Source organism: Carcharhinus amblyrhynchos, chromosome 9 (assembly GCF_965287045.1).
Source record: "Carcharhinus amblyrhynchos chromosome 9, sCarAmb.v2.hapA, whole genome shotgun sequence".
Classification (NCBI taxonomy): Eukaryota; Metazoa; Chordata; class Chondrichthyes; order Carcharhiniformes; family Carcharhinidae; genus Carcharhinus; species Carcharhinus amblyrhynchos.
In genome coordinates this window covers 80,976,074-80,994,480 of record NC_137332.1, presented here as the reverse complement: position 1 = coordinate 80,994,480, position 18,407 = coordinate 80,976,074, and the positions used below count along the sequence as shown (strand labels likewise).

General features: G+C 39.8%; 1 protein-coding gene and 1 long non-coding RNA gene across 3 annotated transcripts in view; one reads left to right on the top strand and one right to left on the bottom strand.

The window, feature by feature from the left end:
- imp3 (IMP U3 small nucleolar ribonucleoprotein 3) overlaps positions 1–18,407 on the bottom strand; it is a 248,249-nt gene that overhangs the window by 155,095 nt on the left and 74,747 nt on the right. The window lies entirely within an intron of this gene.
- Positions 4,787–6,653, top strand: LOC145347961 (uncharacterized). 2 transcript variants are annotated; one of them, XR_013887882.1, is made up of 3 exons: positions 4,787–5,098; positions 5,668–5,758; positions 6,314–6,653. It is a non-coding gene; the product is annotated as an uncharacterized LOC145347961 (long non-coding RNA). The 2 variants fall into 2 exon arrangements; XR_013887881.1 differs by having other exon boundaries at positions 6,230–6,653.

Sequence of the window (18,407 nt, the reverse complement as noted above, 5' to 3'; positions counted from 1 at the left end):
CCTATTTCACCCTTTGCCATGTTTTCTTTATCGCCGTCAGCTATCCACTGTGACCTGCACCTTCAGTCCCCAGCAAAGGGCTCAGCTTCGTCCCCTAATACATCATCTTCACAAATTTTAAGCTCCACGCAATACAGAGTTCTTCTTCTGTCGACTTCACTTATTTCTTTGGCCAGTGTTTTTCCACCCTCAAGCCCATACAGCAGATGCTTTTCTCTCATCTTCAGAATTCTCACACACTTGGGCCCCTCCTTCTGGCTTCTTGCCCTCTTGAACTTTTTGCCAAAAGCTGGTGGTTTGAAATCAGCCAACTCAATTTCTAATCCCTTTGCTCATTTTAACCTATCTCCTTCTCAATTTATCTTTGGTCCAACCTGTACAACAGTTTCCACCTTTGTCCAGAATAAGATGACTCACTGCCTGACAGTAATATTTGACCCCAGCTTGCATTAGGGGGAAGACACAGATATTTGTCAGATATTTGTTGTATTATAAAAAAAAATAAATCAACAGGCAAAATGAGGGTTGGGAGAAAATAAATGCAATAATTATCACAAGAGAAAAGGTACTAGAGCAACTAGTGGGGCTCGAGGCTATTAAGTCCCCTAGACCTGATGGATGAATCCTAGGATATGAAGGCAAGCAGCTACAGAGATAGTTGAATGCACTGTTAGTAATTTTCCAAAATTCCTTAAATTAGAAAAAGTTCCAGAGAACTGAAAAACTGCCAATATAACATCTTTATTGAAAAAGGGAGGGAGACAAAACAGGTAAAAGGTTAGCTTAACATCTGTCATTGGGAAAATGTTAAGTGACCATTACAAAGGATGAAATAACACAGCATTTAGAAATTTATAATATAGTCAAGCAGAGACAGTATAGCTACATGAAGTGAAATCACATCTGAGAAATTTATTAGAATTCTTTGATGTGGTAACAAGCAGGATAGATAATGGGAAACCAATAGAAGAAATGTATTTGCATTTTCAATAAGCGCACAAAAGGCTAATTAATAAGCTCAGAGCCCATGGTGTTAAGGGTAGCACATTCGCATAGAAAAAAGATTGGTTAACTTATAGAAGACACTGAATTGGGATTGGGGGGGACATTTTCAGGATGGCAACATGTAATTAGTGAAGTGCAGAGGTCAGCGGAAGGGCCACGATTACTTATAACATATACTAAAGACTTGAACAAGGGAAGTGAATGTACTATTGCCAAGTTTGTGGGTGACACAAAAATAGGTGGGAAGGCAAAGACACAAAATATCTCCAGAGGGATATAAACAGGTTAAATGAATGGACAAAACTTGTCAGATGGAATATAATGTAGGGAAATGTAAAATTATGCACTGTGGCAGGAATAATAAAGAAGCTGAATATTATTTAAATGGAGAAAGACTGCAAAAAGCTGCAGCATATAGAGTATTGAGGATCCCCATGCAGAAATCACATAACAGCTAGCATGTAATAGGAAAGACAAATGGAATGTTGGCCTTCATTTCAAAGGGAATGGAGTATAAAAATAAAGAAATCTTTCTAAAACTATACAAGGCACAAATTAGACCACACCTGGAATACTGTAAACAGTTTTGGTCCCCTTATCCAAGGAAAGATATACTGGCATTGGAGGCAGTCCAGAAATGGTTCACTAGGTTGATCTCAGGTATGGAGGAATGTTCTTGAGAGGTGAGTAGGTTGGCCCTATATTCATTGGAGTTTAGAAGAATGAGAGGTAGCCCTTTTCTGACATATAGTATTCTCAGGGGGCTTGACAGTGTAGGTGTTGAGAGGTTACTTCCCCTTGTGGAAGAGTCTCGGGTCAGAGGGCATAATCTCAGAGTAAGGAGTCGCCCATTGAAGACAGAGATGAGGAGGAGTTTCTTCTCTCAAAGGGTATTGAATCAGTGGAATTCTTCACTGTAGAGAGTTGTAGAGGTTGAGTTGTTACATATGAAGTAGATAGATGTTTAATCAGTAAGGGAATCAAGAGTTATAGGGACAAGGCAGGAAAGTAGAGTGGAGGATTATATCAGATCAGTCATGATCTCATTCAATGGAGGAGCAGCATGATAGGATGAATGGCCTACTTCTGCTCCTGTGTCTTATGTCTTATGATAATTTACATTTATGGATTGGATGATGGACTGAATGTGCTGTTGCCAAATTTTCAGATAACACAAAGATAAGTAAGAAAGACAGGTTGAAAAGGACACAGAGTCTGCAAAGAGATTGAGATACTTTAGGTAAATATGTAAAATTTCGGCAGGTGGAGAACAACACAGGGAAATGTGAGATTATCCACCTTGGTCGGAAAATTAGAAAAGCAGATTATTTAAATGGTGAGTAACTGTAGAATGCTTTGATAAAAAGGGATCTAAACAACTTCATATATGACTCACAATGAGTTAGCATGTAGATACAGCAAATAATTAGGAAGACAATCAAAATGTTCGTCGGCATATAGTTTTGGTCTGCTACTTGAGTAGGGATATATTTGCATAGGAGGGATTTCAGAGAAGGTTCACTGGATTGATTCTCACGAAGAAAGAGTGATCTAATGGGCTGAGTAGGTTGCGCCTGTACTTGCTGGAGTTTTGAAGCATGAGAGGTGATCTTATTGAAATATATAATATTCTGAGGAGGATTGACAGGGTAGATGCTGAGAGTATATTTCCCCTCTTGGAGTAACCTAGAAAAAGGAGGCACAGTTTCAGGATAAGGGTGTCTCCTATTTAATAAAGAGATTAGAAGAAATTTCTTCTGAGAAGGTCATTAATCTTTGGAATTCACAACCTCAGAAGCGGATGCTTGGTCACCAAATGCATCCAAAGCTGCATTAGACAGAATTTTGATCTACAAGGGAGTCAAGGGCTATGGGGGGGGCAGGCAGCAGAGGGGAGCTAAGGCCACAGTCAGATGAATCATGATCTTATTAAATGGCAGAGAACATTCAAGGGGCCAAATGGTCTCCTCCTGCTCCAATTTCTTATGTTCTTATTACGTTCACTCTCTCTTCTCATATTAGTCTTAAAACCTATGATTTTGATCAAGCTTTTGGTCATATATCCTGATAACTCCTTCTGTGCCTTGGTGTTTTCATTGTTTTCACTCATGTTGAGCACCATAGGATGTGCTAAATCAGTGTAAGTTGTTGTTGATGAGTTTGCAGTATACACCACACCGCACCACCCCCCCCCCCCCCACCCCCACTTTTGATTAGGCTTTCAGCAAGAACTTTACACTATTTGCCCTGTCTCAAAGTCACATCTGGTCTGATGATGCCACCTGGGAATCAAGGAATATGGCAGAATGAAGTTAATGTAGATTATACAGCCATGAGCTTACTACACAGAGAGAAGGTTCAATGGATGGTATGACCTACTCATGTTCTAAGGTTTTTGAAAACCTCGTCCCATTTCCCTTTCAGTATTCCAAAGGGACCAATCCCTCTATGACATCTTGGTCCACTTTTCCATCATAACCATCACACATTCCTTTTCCCCAGTGCATCTTCCCATACAAGCCCAGGATTGCAACACCAGCCATTTGAACACCTTCCTTCTCACTAAAGACAACCTGAAACATGCCTTTCAAATAAAACAGCAATTTTTTTGTACTTCTTTCGATTAAGCATACTGTAATTGCTGCTCATAATGCTATCTCCTCTACACTGGGGAAGCCAAACACAGATCCTAACCATCTCTGTTTAGTCTGCAAGATTCTGAGTTTCCAGGTGGTTGCCATTTCATTTTTCCGTCTCACTCGCACATAGATCACTTGTCTTCTGCCTCCTACAGCTCCAAGGACTGCACCTCATATTTCAATTAGGTAATTCACAGCCTCCTGGACTCGATGTTAAATTCAATAACTTCAGATTATAAGTACCATCTCTATTAATTTTAGACAGCGCTGACTTCTTATTATTCTGCTATTCCCATTTATGATTCCTTCAGATCAATTTTTTCATTTCTTTACTTGTCCCATTACCATCTGCTTTTGCCTTGCACCATCATCCCTTTCATCATTCAAGTCATTCCTACCTTCCAGCCTATCACGTCTATCTTTTTTGCTCCCCACCCCCCACTCCCAGCCTCTGTACTTGCCTTACATCTCAAACACTTTCCAGTCCTGATGAAAGGTCATCAACCTGAAACGTTAATTCTTTACTCTCCCCATAGATCCGACCTGATCAGCTGAGCAATTCCAACATTTCCCACTTGCAGTAAAGTTATAAATTTTTTGTTCAAACCAAGGTAGCCTCTGGCATTATGTCTATTTAGCTTAATGCTGAAACACTAGTGGATTTATACTTGTCATCAGTAATGAAATTTCTGGGAATTAGGAGTAATAAAGCAATTATATTAAGCTAGTACATAGCCTAAAACCAAAGAATGTGGTATCAAGCATGATTCAGAGATGAGACAAAGATGTGATGTCTTTGAAATATTGCTTACACTGCAAGGTATTTTTGCAAAAATGTAATCATGATGTTGAAGTATTTTGACATTAAAACATTTTATTATCAGAACCTACTTGAATACATTGCTGAAGCATCTACATGCAAAGATACCTCAGAAATGAGTAGCACTGATATTCCTCTGCACAAGTCAACACGTGAGCCACAATTATTCTACCTTAGCTTCCTCTCTGAATGTAAATTAAATTCAGTAACTGAATGCAGTTTCACAATCACTTGATGCTTTCCATGTGACATTTAAAGAGTTTCAGTTTACCATGATTCGCAACTTGTTTGTATGTATCAACTTAGCCTCGAGGCACGCAACCGTAACACTACCTAGATTTTCAGGCATAGGTATTTAATTGAAGATTGCAGACTTTCCCAATGCCAACGGGAAATTTATCTGATGAAAATACAGGACATCATAACATACAAAGACCCACAGCACACAATGCATTAGTCATAAAGTCTGCTTTAAAATACAAACTCGAATATATGTTCACAACATGAAGAATATTCATCCTATGACAGCAGAACCACTCCCGGTTTGAATAAAGCAAGACATCTGACTGGAATCTACCCTCAGATTGCAGCTCACGTCTCTTTCTGGTCACCTCAAATTAGGAATCTAAATCAGGTACTATGTTTAAACTTACTGTAATTTATCAATTTGTTTCAAAAGTGATTGTCCTTTAGGATAAAGCACTGATTTCTTGAGCCATCACTCCCGTTATCCTTTATGCATGCTTAGTTTTGTAATATTATCCACAAAACTTAGATGTGGAAATGCTCGTTTATAACTGCTTCTGTCACTAAAGTTAGTTAATCTCAACTAATTGCTTGCCTTGCTGCCATAACAACTTGCATTGACCAACTTTAAGCTTTTAGCTTAGATAGGTATTTTCTTTCCTATAATTTATGGATAACATTCGTCACAATTTTTAAAACTTGTTTTGGGAGAGCGGAAGAGTTGCTTCAAGCTTCAAAACAGGAAAACTTACATTCTGATCAGAAAAATAATGTTACAGAAACTAAGGTGAGCTAACTTAGGCAACTGTGAGTGATCATTATCAGAATAAAGACAGTGGCTGTCAGGAAATAGATGGAAAATAAGAGTTGTGCAATGAAAAGAATGAGTCATGAACAAGTTTGGGTACTGCTGTGTATAATATTGTTCCTTTTGTCATACTTGTTTTGTTTCTACAGCAGAATCCTGCTTTTTTAAATTGAGCAATGCATAGTCAAGACTAATAACGCAGGACAGCATCAAGATGGGAGACTTGGGGCAAATCAAATGGTAATTATCAGGAGACACCAAGCTCTTGCACAAAAACACCCACTTTTCAGAGAGGAACAGAATACACAAAAGAGGAGAGGAATGAGGATATAGACAGAAGGAGAAGTTGAGGATAGCTGCTTAAAGTGCAGAAAAAGAATGATCATTGTAAAATTAGTAAAACAAAAATAATTAAGATTAATTACACAATGGAGGGGGCAGAGAGAGAAAGAAAGAGAAGCTGCTTTCAGATTGCTGCAATAATTATCAATACTCGTTAAGTAGGGAAAGGGTTAATGCATTTTGTACCTAGAATATGTCACAAACATAACCTTTCATTGTGACTGATCTTCTCAAGCTTATACTGCTCCTGGCAGTAATAGAAGTTATTTGTTCATGTATTACATGCTTTAACACTCATTTTTATAAAGTCAGACAGTTTAACGTGGCTGTTATTTTGTAGACTCTGTAAATCTTATCTATTTGTGTTAGTTGGACATTGTTACACAGGTGGTAGTTTACGATACCAGCTTTTGACAGCTGCTGATGGCAGATCGCGATACCGGCTTTTAACAGGAAGAATCCTGCTGGGACAGCCGCGATCGCACAAGTAACTTCAAAGACAGGGATGCCAGGGCTGCTGCAGGAAGGTTTTGGATCGTGACCGTGTGTCATGACTGCAGCTGCCAGCAGGACTGTGAATTGTGATTAAATCTGGGGCTGCATCACGACCAAGGAAGGAAGACCCGGAGTTCTGGTCGGAATGGGAAACTTGTGTCGTGACTGATAGTAAGACTCATGATGTATAAATGCCCACTTGTGTTTGTGTTCTGTGAGAAGTCTGGTAGTCCTACTTCTCCCAAAGCTCTTAAAGAACACCAGAGCTTTGAAATAAAAACCACTGTATTTTGACTCACTAGCAGTCTCAGAGGTATTATTTTACCTACAACACTTGGATCTTGTAAAGTCTGATTTAAATATCACTAAAACCATGAGCTGAAAATACCTACTTTACCCGGCTCCATGCAAAGCATGCATCAGGATTCAACAATGAGCAAGATTTTACGCAATACAAAATGGGACAAGAGGGTAGGAAGTAAGGATCATTAGACAACAAGCTTTCTGTTATACACTATCCAGAACTAAGGGAAAGGTTTTGGAGAGTTTTTTTTTCAGTTAGGAGTATTCTGTAAATCTTCAGACAGACTTGAGTTCAGAGAATCTTACATGAATAATATTGGAAATTGGCAAATCGATGCTACATTGATAAATTTTCTCCAAGGTCTTTGTGAAGTAGCCATACAATGGAATAATTTGACAGCACTTCACAAATGGAAGATTTTTAAAAATTCATTCAAGCGATGTAGGTGTCACTCGCTAGACCAGCATTTGTTGTCAATCCCTCAGTGCCCTTAACAACATGGTGAGCTGCCTTCTCTAACTGCTGGAGTCTATTTGGTGGAGGTATACCCATAAATACATTGGCAAGTTATGAGTGTAATTTTAGGCATTTTGCTACTTTGTACATCCGCCAACTATATTAACCGAAAAAACTGGCCCCAATAGTAGGGAAAATTTACATTCTGGTAATAAAGTTAAAACAAAAACCAGAGTTCAAGCTCATAATACATCTATGGAGCAACTACTTGATCTCTAACGTCATCAAAAAGTAAGGATGCTAAATCAAAATAAGATATCTCTCAAAATGGGATCAAGCAAAATTTGCAACTGGCAACTCTTTCCAATTACTACTAGCTAAATTAAAACAAGCCAACCCAGGATTTAAGCCGGATAATGATCTACACTGCATGAAACAAAAACAACTAACTTTTTCTTTTTCCAAAAGGCCCTGAATGTATTTTTGAACAATCAAGTGTTCAAATCCTACAGCATCTATCAATCACTGTTAGTTTATTAAAAAATCCCACAATAATATTTTTATTATAGTCCAACTTCATGTAATCTTGTTTCCACTTCATTGATAAATTAGAAATATTTTTGAAACCAAATCATGCAAATCATAATTCAGCACTTAGGGAATGTGCACATTAGAACTGAAGGTCTAACAATATATTTTAGCTCAAAGGAATCTGAAGACATCTCTTATGATGATATTTTTACCCAGCAACCACATTTAAAATTGAACAACTATCTCATGGTCAGTTTCAGATCAAATGGCATTGGTTAAATTTGGCACAATACATCTGTGCAAGCTAGGCTCCAAATAATTAAATGTTTTGCCATTCTTGAGCCACTTTGACCCTTGCTTCAATCCCACTTCTGAAAGTCGTGACTGGTGCTCAGGACAGCCCAATATTGTGCAATTCGCTGTACATTATTGGTCAATATGCAAGTGCAGCTTACTCCAACTTCCTCAATTGCAAGGGGTTTGATGACTAACTTGTGTAGGAAGCATTAGGCAACAATAGCTGTTAATCTTCACACTCTATTAAGTCAGATGAGACATTTCACTGAAGGCAGCACAAGTGATCACAAGATCAACAATTGCATAATCTAGATCAGTAGCTCAGTGGCATTTTTGGATTAGTTGCCCAGATTAATGATCTGGAAACTAGAATCCAAATCCAATGACAGTAGACCTAGGTGATTCCACAACCAACCGATCAGATCTAAACTCTGCAGTGCAGCCACATCCAGTTATGAATTAGGTTGACAATTAAACCACTAACCAGAGGAGCAGGCTGCAAGAACATCCCCGTCTTTAATGAAAGGGTAGTCTAGTCAGTGTAACATACAAAGCATTTGCAATCATCTTCAGCTAAAGTGCAACTGAATGATCCATCTTGGCCTGCTCCTGAAGTCCCCAACATCACAGATGCCAGTTTTCAGTCAATTCGATTCACTCCATGTGACACCAAAAATTGATGAGCACATGGGTAAAGCAAAGGCTAATGCACTCGGACAACATTCCAGCTGTGATGTGGCAGACTTATGTTCCAGAACAACCTGTGTCTCTATCCAGAGATGTTCTCCTACAATCAATCTGGAAAATTGCCCAAAAAGCCAAATCCAATTTAGCCAATTACGGCCCATCAGTCTCCTCTAAATCTTGAGCAAATTGAGGGAGATTGCTGTTGACTGTGCTCACCAATGCTAAGTTTGAGCTCTATCAAGATGACTTGACTCATGTCCTCATTACAGCCTTAACCCAAACACTAATTCCAGAGCCAAAGAGAGACCTACTGCCCTTGACATCAAGGCAGCATTCAATCAAGTATGGCACCAAGGAGCCTGGGCCATTAGAAATCAAGATGAAAACTCTCCACCAATTAGAGTCACAACAGTTATGGTTGTTGGAGGCCAATCATCTCAGTCCAGAACATTGCTGCAGGAGTTCCAGTATCACAGAATTAACTCCTTCAGTTCTTTCATCCAAAACCTTTATCAAAAGGTTAGAAGAGGGGAATATTACTGACAATGCACAGCATTCAATTCTATTCACAACTTTTCAGGTGCTGAAGGAGTTTATCTCAGTTGTAATACAGAATCAAAGGATCTACATATACTTTTTGTGTTAGGTTTAACTCCTGTTAGTGGATGATTAGTTTTGGAACTATACAATCCTTCTAACTTAATTCACTGTGACTGTACCAACTATAACTGAATGTGTAAGAATATTTTACCTCACCAACCTTGTAAATGCTGATAATTGTAATCCACATCTGTTACACACACTTTTGTATAGGTTTGTTTTAAGTCTTATCCTGTTATTAGATTAATTGCGTAATCCTGTTATTAGATTAATAGCACTTGGTTTTAAATTATAAATAACTTTGACATCTGTCTTTAAAGGACAAGAGTCATTCTAAACACAACAATCACAATTAAGTACATCACCCAGCAGAGACTTTCCAAAGAGCAGAATGATATTTAAAAACTGATCTAATCTACAACACTTATAGACACTAAGGTAAGTGTTTGACTAAATTAGGAATTCACACTAAATATGCAAAGTCTAACACAATGAGCTAATAATGCTTCCTTGCCAGGAAGAACATATATCAGGGGACAACCACGCACTCAATCACTGTACATGCCTCACCTAGCCAACTACAATCTAATCATGTACTACATGGACCAATCACAGATCAGGGATACCACTGCTCAGGCTGTGGCTGTGATTTTGAAAGGGTTAATAAGATCTGCTTTTCAGTGAGACCACGTACAGGTAGAAGTTTAAGAAAGAAGAATTTTGGAGAGAAATCAACACCGCTGTCTGAGATTCAATATTCCACTGTACAGCAGCTGCATCTACTATCTCTAAGAGTTATTTCTGCTGTATTTTGATAATATAGTAATAATCCTACATCTGCACATAGCAAGACGTGGACAACATTCACACCTCGGCTAATAAGTAACAAATAGCATTCTGCACCACACAACTGTTGGGCAATGACTTTCACCATTAGCATCACAGAAATTGCCCACCATCAACATTAACCAGAAGTTTAGCTGAACCAGTCACGTACTGTGGTTACATGAGTAGGGCAAAGACTGCAGTGAGTAATTCAACTTCTAGCTCCCCAAAACCTGCCCATCAGCTCCAACTGCAAGTCAGGAATGTGATAGAACAGTCTCCACTTATCTGAATGAGTGCAACTTCAAAAATATTCAAGAAGCACTTGATTGACACCCCATCTGTAAGTGGCACACAGTTGCATCATAGAATCTTACAGAGTAGATGGAGACCATTCGGACCATCAAGTTTGCGCCAACTCTCTGACAGAATATCTTACCCAGGCCCCATCTTCTGCCTGATCCCCAAAGCCCCACACATTTACCATGGTTAATCCATTTTGGGACACTAAAGAGCAATTAAGCAAGGCCTAAATCCACCTAACCTGCACATTTTTGGATTATGGGAGGAATCTAGAGCACATGGAGGAAACTCACACAGACGCATGGAGAACGTGCAAACTCCACACAGTCACCCAAGGCCGGAATTGAACCCAGGTGCCTGACTTTGTGCTAACCACTGTGCCACTATGTCACCCTGTGTTCCGCAACAAGTATCGTCCACAAGATGCACTGCAACAGCTTGCCGAGCTTTCTTCGCAACACCTCGCAAACCCACCACCTTTACCAATTAGAAGGACAAGGCAACAGATGCATAGGAACACCATCATCAAAACACATTGCCATTCTTGCACTTCCACTGGATCAAAATACTGAAACTTCATTCCTAACAGTACTTGCTTACGCACTACACGGAATGCAGTGGTTCAAGGCAGCACCGCAACCTACTGAAAGGAATCAGAGCTGGGCAATAAATTCTGGCGTTACCAGTAATGCCCATATCCTATGAATTGTTTTTATGATCTTTATGGCATTAAAAACCAATGAGGAATGCCATTCAATTCACTTCAATTTATCCAGTCAAAAGAAAACTATCCATTCCATCAATCACAACATCTGGACTCGAAATGTTAACTCTTTTCTCTTCTTCCAGATGCTGCTGGATTTTCCAGCATTTTCTCTTTTGATTTCAGATTCCAGCACCCACAATAATTTGCTTCTATCCATGTGTTCAGTACTGGTGGAAATCAAGAAAAAATGTTATTAAACTGGAGAGTGCACAGAAGAGATTTACAAGGATGTTGCCAGGACTCAAGACTGAGTAAAAGGAAGAGATTGGACAGGCTAGGACATGTTTCTTTGGAGCGTAGGAGACTGATAGGTGACCTTGTAAAGGTGTATAACATCATGAGAGACATGATAGGGTGAATGCACTCAGTCTTTTTCCTAGCGTTGGGAAATCGAGAACTAGAGGGCAAGGGTTTAAGTTAGAGGGGAAAAAATTAATGGGAACCTAAGGAGCAATTTTTGTACAGAGTGGTACGCGTGTGGAATGAGCTGCCAGAGGAAGTGGTTGAGGCAGGGTCACTGACAACATTTAAAACGCATTTGGACACATACATGGATAGGAAAGGTTTAGAGGGATATGGGCCAAATGCAGGCAAATGGGGTTAGCTTAAGTAGGCTTTTTGGTCAGCATGGACCAGTTTGGACCGAAGGGCCTGTCTCTGTGCTGTAGATTCTATGAAAATTACATTGCCTGAGACCAACATGGGAAAAGTTAGTAACTTTATCTAGCAGTCCACTGTCCTGGCCCTGCAGTTTACATTTATGGTTGCCATTCAGAAATGTTATCTAGGATTGTGTGCTTCTGCACGTTTGTGCCTGTGTGCATAAAGCCTCCTGACCAACAAAGTGAAAATTAAGTACAGGACTGCCGTTGTCTTTCACAATCTAAGCTTCTTTTTGCAGGGGGAAATTGGGATGATCATGAGTCAGAGCAGAGGACCAGGGCTATAATCTAATCATTTCTGCACAGTGCTGAGGGAATGCTGCAATTACGGAAATGCCATGTTTAGATGAGACATTAAACTGAGGTCCCATCTGCCCCCTCAGGCAGTGAAAAAAATCTAATAACACCATGATGGCACAGTGGTTAGCACTGCTACTTCACAGCGCCAAGGACCTGGGTTCAATTCCGGACCTGGGTTCAATTCCAGCCCTGGGACACTGTCTGTGGCGAGTTTGCACATTCTCCCTGTGTCTGTGCAAGTTTCCCCCCAAGTGCTCCACTTTCCAGTCAATGATATGCAGGTTAGGTGGATTGCCCATTTTAAAATTGCCCCTTGGTTTCCAGAGCTGCGTAGGTTAAATGGATTAGTCATGGTAAATATGTGGGCCTACAGCAATAGAGTGGGGGAGAGGGGATGGGTAAGAAACTCAGTCAGAGTTGGTACGGGCTTGATGGGCCAAATGCCCTCTTCTGCACTGTAGGAAATCTATGATTTGAAGAACATCAAGAGAGTTATCCAGTGTCTTAGTCAATATTTAACTTCAACCAAAATCAATAACAGATTATGAGTCATTTGTATCATTACCGTTTGTGATAAACTCTCAGTGTGCAAACTGGCTGCCAATGACTGTACATCAAAAGTTCCAAAGTAAAGGCGTTTTGGATGTCCTAAAAGAAGCTTTATTAATGTGAACGTCAGCAGGTTTTGTTCGAGCATGTATATTTTTTGATGCATCCACATGAGAAAGCAAACTGTGGGAAAACCATGGACAGGAAATCTATTTGGCAAGTCTCAAATATTGTTATAATCAAAGTGATGGTGTGAAATTGAATACTCAAGCAATGAAAGGGGATGGCTTTGAATACCCTCATTAATGTTGGAAAAATGGAAGTGGGCACTGAATGAGGCAGATGCAAGGAAACCCTGCTTTTCACTGTCGGGTACCTTCACAATAGGTTACAGCAGGGGGCGGGGCAGTTACACTGCTGCTTCACAGCGCCAGGGACCCGGGTTCAATTCCCGACTTGGGTTACTGTTTATGTGGAGTCTGCACAGTCTCCCCGTGTCCGTGTGGGTATTCTCCAGGCGCTCCAGTTTCCTCCCACAGTCTGAAAGACACGCTGGTTAGGTGCACTGACCAGAAAACAGGTGCCGGACAGTGGCGACTAGGGGAATTTCACAGCAACTTCATTGCAGTGTTAATGTAAGACTTACTTGCGACTAATAAATAAACTTTATATTATTTATTATGGACATAAGAAGGCTTACATTAACATTGCAATGAAGTTACTGTGAAAATCCCCTAGTCGCCACACTCCGGCACTTGTTCGGGTACATTGAGAAAGAATTTAGTATGGCCAATGCATTTAACTAACATGTTTAATGATGTGCCCAGATACAAGAAGTGGAGGAGACAGCGAAAATGTAGCAGACTGATGATGCCAGCTCCATGGTTCAGCTGAGTCGTAGATTTCCTTGCAGTACATAATAGCCAGTTCTGCACAGCAACTATCACACATCTTAGATGTGAATGCAGGTGAGAGATTCCACAATTGTTCTTGCTCCAAAGACAAAACACATCAATGGAACTCTCATAGAAAGTCACTTGGTCGCTCAAAAAGGGGTAATAATGAAATAATGCAATATACTGCGGACGATGGAACCTGAAACAAAAACAGAAAAATGCTGGAAAATCTCAGCAGGTCTAATAGCATCTGTGGAGCGACAGAATAGAGTCAACATTTTAAGTCTAGGTGACCCTTTGTCAGAGCTAAGAGGAAAGAGAGTCAATTGAGATTTATACAATGAGGGGAGGGAGGGGTGGTGGAATTGGACAAAAGGAATGTTAATAAGCATGCAGGCAGCTAAGAAAGTCTTCAAAGTGTCCATTAAGTGATCAGAATGCGTGAATAGTTAAACAAAGGTACAGCTTGGCAAACACTTTCTCAGCCTTCTGCATGCTCATTTGGCACAAAGCCCGACAAATAAAAAAAAGACAGAGGTAGCCTTGAATTGTGCATGTTGCTTGCGCATGCATGTACACCTGTGTGCATGTTCAGTGTGTGTTCTTGTGTGAAGGCGCCTCTGCGAGAGGGCTCGTATGCCTGAGACCGTATGTGTGTTTGTGTGTATGCATGTGCATGAATGTGGACTGTGCACTGTGCATACATCAATCAGAACAGGATCTAGTTTTTCTAAAACACCCTCTCTTCAAACAACCAGTCAGCATTCACTGTTAGGATTCACAAAAGGAGGATGGTCACATGGGTGGGTGGCTATTACAAACATGATATTTATTGCGAGCAGAGTGGGGAGGTGGGGAGGGTGGAGAATCTAGCTCATACTGAGTGCTGAAACTCAGTTGCATGAATCAGAAATTCCAAACAATGAAAGGAAATAGGCATCCAGAAACAGTCCATGGATCCATTCTGTTGTTTATTAAAAAATAAAAATTACAAAAACAATAATTCTAGTATCTTTTGCTGAATTTGTGAATAATTTGAGGTAATATATTACAGATGGGAATTTGGCCTGAAGCAATTACTGAGCAAATAGCATGAGGGAATTGAATTCCAACACAGAGCTGAAGAACAGGCCATGTTTGAAACATCGACTCACCAAGTTTCTAGCCTGACTTTAGCTAAATAGTTACAAATATATTTGATAAATGTGTATAAAATAGGAAGCTGTTCCAAAATCCTGTTTAATCAAATGGTATCCTCAGCACTTGGTCAAAGAACAAAGAAAAGTACAGCATAGGAACAGGCTCTTTGGCCCTCAAGCCTATGCCGATCATGATGCGCTAACCAGAATAACAAAAAACTCTGCTGCCCTTAGTCGGTTCATTTCCCTCTATTCCCTCCCTATTCACGTACCCCATCCAGATGTCTCTTAGTCATTATGGAAGTAATAATATCTACTTGCTAAGTGATTTAAAAAAACAGATGGGAGAGCAAGAATCTCCTTTTAAACAATGTCATTGATAGTGTTCAGCACACTTTTCTGTTCCAAAGAGGCAGAATGCCACAAGAATTATGCAAACAGAATGATGTTAAGCACAAGTGTTGCAACTTGCATTGTGTTCAAAGTTTGTAAAATATATTTAAAAACAGGTTAGTCAATAATTATTTTACAAAAATAAACGATTCATTTTCAGCAGGCAAGAGCTCACAGAAGGCAGCCCAGTTCTGGCATCTGTTCATTTGCACGCATTTATATAATTGACTCAACAATGCTTGAGATGTTAAACTCCCAACATCTGCACATATTCGCAAAAGCTCTGCTTATAATCATGAAAAGAGAACACAGACAGCACTGTTGGGTCAGTCGTTCAATACTTAAATGTAGCTGGTGGAAAAAGTTTGCTCCTCCCCAGGGATATATCTTATGCCAATTATTGGGCACATTTCCTTCCTGCAATATTTTGATCATGGTTGTCAGATGATGGAAACATAACACTAGAGGCATTCTTGAAGTACCACTTGTGTGAGAAACATTCAAGTAGGGTGAAAATTCAATTAAGGTTTGCACTATGAGAAGAGTAAAGGACATACTGCTTAACATCATGCTCACTTATCACCTAGACTTGCCATAGATAGACTCATCAAATGCTTAGTAGCTTTTGAAAAAAAAAGATGAACTTGGTAGATGTATTTACGTATATTGAGAACAACCTGTGCATATCTACTATTGATTGAAGATTTAGTTTCCTCTCTTGATCTCACTCTTCACATAAATAACCAAATCTTATCTCAACAAGAGCAGATTATTTGATTTTAAAAATCTCCCAATAGGTGAGGAAGTCACAAAGGACCAATATTTGAAATAATCTGCAACAGCAGAAAAGCAAATCATAAAAAATGGTTAACTCACCAAGCTTGCTGCCTCCAAAATATCTTTGGGCAACTTCATTATTTATCCATTTTATATTTTAAGGATCATGAATTACCACAGCTAAAACCGTGGACAACAGGAAAATTTTTCATCAACTACCAGAGGTAACCAGAATTCAAATCCAGGATAACAACGATGACACTGTATTTTGCTTAACCCTCAACAGACCCATTCCATAGATTGGTTTCTGATATCCCAAATAGGCACATGTTCTTTATTAGGCCAATGTTTATCTCAGTGCTTTCAAGCTCATGGGGAAGCTAAATACATCCAGTTTATCTTTATAACTAGTTAAATTATCAAAACATATTAAGTCTATCACGTCTGTAATAAGTATTGTTCATGACACAATGCAGGCAGAAAAGATTGTCTATACAAATTGTTGTGAAAACCAAATTGTCGTGTGTAGTGAAGGCTGCCTTGGAGAACGCTTCAAAGTGCCTTCACGACACATGACAATGCAGAGTGCTGAGCAGAGACCAATAGCCAAGTTCCACACACGAGGACGGCTTCAACCAGGATCTTGGGTTCATGTCACACCATCAGTAACCCCCACGACTTGCCTGGACTTGCAAAATCTCACTAATTGTCCTGTCTGGAGACAATATACACCTCTTTAACCTGTGCTTAACGCTCTCTCCACTTATATTGCCTGTACCTTTAAGGCTTGATTACCTGTAAAGACTCGCATTCCAACCATTACTTTGTAAATTGAGTTTGTTTCTTTATTTGCCCTGTTTGTGAACAGAACTCCCACTTATCTGACGAAGGAGCAGCGCTCCGAAAGCTAGTGGCTTTTGCTACCAAATAAATCTGTTGGACTTTAACCTGATGTTGTGAGACTTCTTACAATCTTCTGTGGACAGGAGAAAAATAATTAAATTTGTTGACTGGGAGTCACTGAGAACAAATGTAAAAATCCAGACAAAATTTTTGAAAAATTCAGCTTTTATCTCCAGCCATTGTCAAACCATTGGGTCCACTGGTATGAATTCCAAAACTTGAGGAGGAACCAGGTGAGCCTTTTGACAATTTAACAAGATTGAAAAATGCAGCCTGAAAATGTAAATTCAAGAACATAGACGAAACGCTGATAGATCAGCTGATCTGGGTTTCCACATACCCTGAAACACAAAATGATTTAATTGGTAAGGTCAGGCTTGCAATATCGCAGGTTGTAAAAACTACCAAGATACATGAAGTCTTCAGTATTCATACTGGCTTCTTGAAGGAGAGCTAGAATGGAGAAGTGGGAAAATGGAACTGCTTTTGGCAGTTGTGTACGAATGTGAAAAATTCCATATATAGCTTCAGGGGAGAAAGTTAATATTGGAGAATGATCATCATCCACTAAAGCAGATCATGGAATCATAGAATCTTACAGAGTAGGAGGCGGCCATTTGGCTCATCAAGCCTGCATCAACAACAACCCAACACAGGCCTTATCCTTGTAACCCCACGTATTTTACCCTACTCATCCCCCGACACTAAGAGACAACTTAGGATGGCCAATTCACCTAACCCGCACATCTTTGGAATGGAGCATCTGAAGGAAACCCACACAGACGTGGAGAGAATATGCAAACTCCACAGTCATCCAGAACCCAGGAATTGAACCAAGGTCCTGCCACTGTGAGGCAGCAGTGCTAACCACTGTGCCACCGTACCGACCCATCGACAACATCTACAAGAAAAATCTGTGTGAAATTCCAGCATGACTGCAGAGATTACTCTTAAGGCTTCAGTGGTCCGATTTCACTCTGAAATACAAGTCAGGAAGAGAAATGATGCCAACAGATGCCTTATTTCAGTTGTTCTCACAGGAGAAACACAAGACAAAAAAATCTAAATGAGTATAACAATCAATCATCTAACGAATGCAACATCCCAGAAATTAACCAAATTAGAAATTAGATCAGAAAGTGATCCAGGGATGGCCTGATAAGATACAATAAACACAGCCAACAATATAGTGGTATGGGGTGTTCAGAGATAACGTCAAGAAGATGTGAGACCTAGAACAACTCCAGCACAATCCAGGAAGAACGTCTCCAGAAGATAGATGAATGGAATGTGGGAATGGGAAAGCATAAGCTCAGAGCTAGTTCAACTCTGTACTCAAGAGGTAAGAGGGGTGTTATATTGTACTATTACTTGTAAAGAGCCAACAAGTAATTGTTAGGAGAGCACCCAGCCACGGTGCCACATTTACTACACCACAGCCAGGTACCAAGCAACAATGCAACACTCCACCAATCATATGATGAACTGCAAGAAATGCATTTGATCAAGCTCCAGAATTTTGAGGCTAAAACTGCTATTATTTCAAACATTACAGCCACAGAGAATTAATGCAAAATAGGACAAAAGTAAGTAAAACAAATATTCACCAGGAATTTGCTAGAACCTGGTGGCAATGCTCTAACAGAGCCAGCAATGTCTTCAGA